The following is a 3,939-nucleotide window of genomic DNA, read 5'->3' as shown; positions in this document are numbered from 1 at the left end:
GGAAGGCTAATCACGGGAGCTCCTTTTGTGGAATCGTCATTAGCAAATGCATGGGAAATGCTTCCTGCTGATATGATGTCGAGCAGTCAGTCGACAAACATTTGCCCAGCGCCTACTATGTGCCAGATTCTGTTCTGGGCACCAGGGAGACAGCGGGGAACAAGACAGAAAACATCCCTGCCCTCATGGAGGTGACGTTCTAGAAGGTGGGAGAACTCATCTGTTTCAGACTCTGGGAGTAGCTTCCGATTTCGTTTTGGAAGCTATGCAGGACTTCGTGTGGTACCTGGGACATAGGTCAACACTTCTCGTTTTCTTTGTTGTAATAAAATGAACGGTAAACCACCAAACACCAGGAGGGGAGGGCCCAGCAACAGTGGGTATACGGGTAGGGTGGGTGGCGATTCTGGGTCTGGAGGTGGCGGCCACTCGGGGGCCCCCATGAAGAGTCCTCAGCCCAGCTGAGACGACACTGACCGCACCACACTGATAGCAGTGAGCGAAAAGGCCAGGACCCCCTCTGCCTGCCCTCCACAGCCAGTGGGGAAAAGCCAGCTCTGAAGCCAAGGGCACAACATGGCAACACGGTGGGGGAACCCAGCCTGCCGACAGATCGGGGTATTCCACACATACCCCAGATGTCTGGCTTCTCTGGAAACATCAGAGATTTTGCCACATTGGGGCGCATTCCTGCCCGGCTGTGCTGGGCTGGGGCCTCTGCTCTCCAGGTCACTCCTGTCCCCTCCTTTATGTTCCCACATGGCCTCTGACAGCATCTGAGTTTTCAATCCCTTCTCTAAATGGAGTGGGCAGGAGTTCTGAAGAGGTTACGGGTGGTACTTTAAGTGAAAAGAAGCTTTCTCCATCCTGGTCAGTGCGGGCGTGGGATGGCGTGGTATGAACCCAGGACTGGGAACCAGATAATCAGTGGTTCAAATCCTGGCTCTGCCACTCAGTGGCTGTGTGATCTTGGAAACCTCAGTTTTCTCATCTTGAAAATGGGAAGCTGTGTCCCACTAGGCTATTGCAAGGAATGAATGAACACGAAAGGTCTGCTATGCACCAGGCACAGTCAGGGCCGGGGACACAAAGGACTAGACAAGGGGTTGAAGCCCAAAACCTACAGAGATCAGACAGGTAACGTAAATGAGTAAAACGGCTTGGGTGTGGGGCAATAGGGACTGGTGGGGAGTGGGGTGACGTGAACAAGAGAGCACCCGCCTTGTTTAAAGGCCAATTCCGGCTACTTGTCCTCATGTCAGAATGTAGGGCCCAAGGTTACCAAATCTTCTGATTTTTTTTTTTTAACAAAGGCCACAGATCCAGATTTTTAATGTGAAATCTCTTAACTTTATTATCTTTTTTTCACCGTTCCATGCAGCATGTGGGATCTTTGTTCCCCAATCAGGGATCGAACCCGCGTCCCCCTGCAGTGGAAGCACAGAGCCCTAACCACTGGACGGCCAGGGAACTCCTGAAATCCCCTAACTTTAAAATGATGCCAACTAATTTGTTAAAAATGATAAAACTCTATGCAAGGGCAACTAAATCCATTTGTGGACCACCCGTAGGCAACGTCTCGGTGAGAAACATGGGATTTCCGCTCTCGCTGACCGTGCAGCCTGGGCATTACAGGGGGGAAACCGGCTACGAGGAAAACATTTCACAATTCTGGATTTACCACTTGCGATCATTCTCTAAAGGAGAAGCACTGAGAGCCGGGAAAGTGCATTCTGAGGAGAAAGGGGAAGTGTCTTGAAGAAGAGATGGTTCTGCTGAGACCTGAAGACTAAGCTGGTGGGGTGAGGGGGGCAGGCGGGCCCAGTGGAGGGAACAGCGTTCAGCAAAGGCTCGGCAGCGGGACTTTAACCTGCCGGCCTAGGGACCTGAAAGGCGTCCAGCACGACACAGACCCCTTGCCAACACAAGGGGTGATTGTTACATCTCTCACCCGCGTGGGAAAAAGGGGCAACCCTTCTAGAGAATTCCGTGCCAAGCTCAGGAATCACCAACCAGAATGCCAGCAAGTGGAGGGTGAATCAGGCTACCCTGGAGACACCCTCCCCGTGGACCGGCTGGAAATCTGAACTGGGGGACCCTCTTCTGGGCCTCTCTGGGCCTGACCTAATCCACCACCCAGGTCTTAGCTCCCAGGCCCTGCCCCATGCCCCTCTTTCCTGAAGGAGGGAACCTGGACACACTTCAGATTCTTGTGCGATTATATGCTGTTTGGGGCATCTGGGGCGAAGCCTGGCACATTCCAGAAAAAATGGAGTTAGCGGGGGGTTCGGGGGGGAGTTGGTACCCCTTCAGCAGGGACTAGAGGGGAGGAGAGCAGAGGGGGCAGATGGAGACCCACCTGTCTGGGTCTCGTTCTTCTCTGCTGGGTCTGGATCCAGTTTTGAACTTTACCTTTTTCCTGCTCTGGCCTCAGCCTGTTCCAGCTCGCCATGGGATCTTGGAGAGGTGCTGTGTGTCAGCGGGAAATTCTTCAGGGTCAGGCTCAAGGTCAAACTGATTTGCATGTGAGCACCTGCTTCAGGCCAGCACTGGGTTTACGGGGAACCAGACAGCAAAGGCTCCATCCTACCTGGAGGTGGGGCCGTTTGGGAGGCAAAGTTCAGGGGACCCCTGGTGCCCCTAAATCCCTTACAACAACTGTCGCATAGAAGCCCAGAACCTCCTCTTCCTGCAGATGCTCCATTAGGAATGTTAACGGCCAGGGCTGGGCATACAGTCAGTGCTCAATAAATGCACACCCAAAAGCAGATCGTGCTCCACAACACAGGGAACTTGTACACTCTCCAATGACCACTGGGAAGGAAAAATATTAATAAGTTCAACCCTAATCAAATCTGGATAATTTCACTAGAAACCTTTCCATAATTTCATCAGCATTAAAGGATTACAATAGCAACAAATTAAACCAACAGGCATGAATTTAGTTGCTCAAGAGGAAAGTGTAGCTTGATTTAGCAACGGATGTTACCGTTTATTAACCAATCTAAATTAATTCGATTTTGAGCCACTGTTAAATATACATTAGGATGTATCACCCAGGAGCATAGCTGGCAGGGGGAGAGAAGGGAGAGGATGGAAAAGAAGCAAGGCCAACGTGAGCTTTGTGCCTGCACACAGAACGGCGTGTTGATTCTGCCGTTTTGGGCTGGGTGTTCAAAATTGGAGAAGGGAGTGCCATCCGGGACTCCTAGTAGCAAGAATTACAAATTCAATTCAAGCTGGCTTAAGCCAGGAACGGGATTTCTTATCTCAGTATCTGAAAATGTCAGGGCTTGTCAAGCTTCAGGTACAGCTGAATCCAGGTGCTCCAGGTCAATAGGACTTGGCCTTTCTCTCCTTAGTCTGTTTTCTTCTCTATAGACTTTACTCTCCATCAAGATAACCACCAGAGCAGCTCCAGATTTTCATTCTACTGGCTTAGCCACCTCGCAGAAAGAGAGCACACCCCAGATCCCAGGTAAATCTCTCACTGACATGGCCAAGGGCATGAACCACTCTGATGGGCTAGGCTCGGGCCCCTCACTCATCCTTGAGCTGGAGAGGAGAAGAGGATGGTCAGATCCACATAGGGCAGGTGGACGGAAAGCAGGGGAGGGGCAGTTCCCAAAAAAGGAGGAACAGAGGAGCAGTTCCCAGTTTTGAAGATGGAGGAAGCGGCAATGGCCCTTCTAGAATGCAGGCCTCCTCCAGAAGCTGAAAGAGGCAAGGAACAAATTCTCCCCTGGAGCTTCCAGAAGCAACCAGCCCTGCCGACACCATGATTTTAGTCTGCAAGACTCATTTTCGACTTCTGACCTCCAGAATGGTAAGAGAAGAAACATAGATGGTGTTAAGTCCCTGAGTTCTTGAGATTTGTCACAGCAGTGAGAAGAAACGAATATGCTTGTGTAAGACCACGCGTTCCCCTTGGGCATGAGG

The 3,939-nt window shown here is 51.3% G+C and overlaps 1 long non-coding RNA gene across 1 annotated transcript; it reads left to right on the top strand.

Moving 5' to 3' along the window:
- The first annotated feature begins 2,506 nt into the window (after window positions 1-2,506).
- Window positions 2,507-3,728, top strand: LOC141276245 (uncharacterized). The gene is made up of 3 exons (XR_012325510.1): window positions 2,507-2,525; window positions 3,382-3,478; window positions 3,712-3,728. It is a non-coding gene; the product is annotated as an uncharacterized lncRNA (long non-coding RNA).
- Window positions 3,729-3,939: the final 211 nt, after the last annotated feature.

This window comes from Tursiops truncatus, chromosome 13 (assembly GCF_011762595.2).
Source record: "Tursiops truncatus isolate mTurTru1 chromosome 13, mTurTru1.mat.Y, whole genome shotgun sequence".
NCBI classification, from domain to species: domain Eukaryota; kingdom Metazoa; phylum Chordata; class Mammalia; order Artiodactyla; family Delphinidae; genus Tursiops; species Tursiops truncatus.
This window is presented reverse-complemented; position numbering and strand designations above follow the sequence as displayed.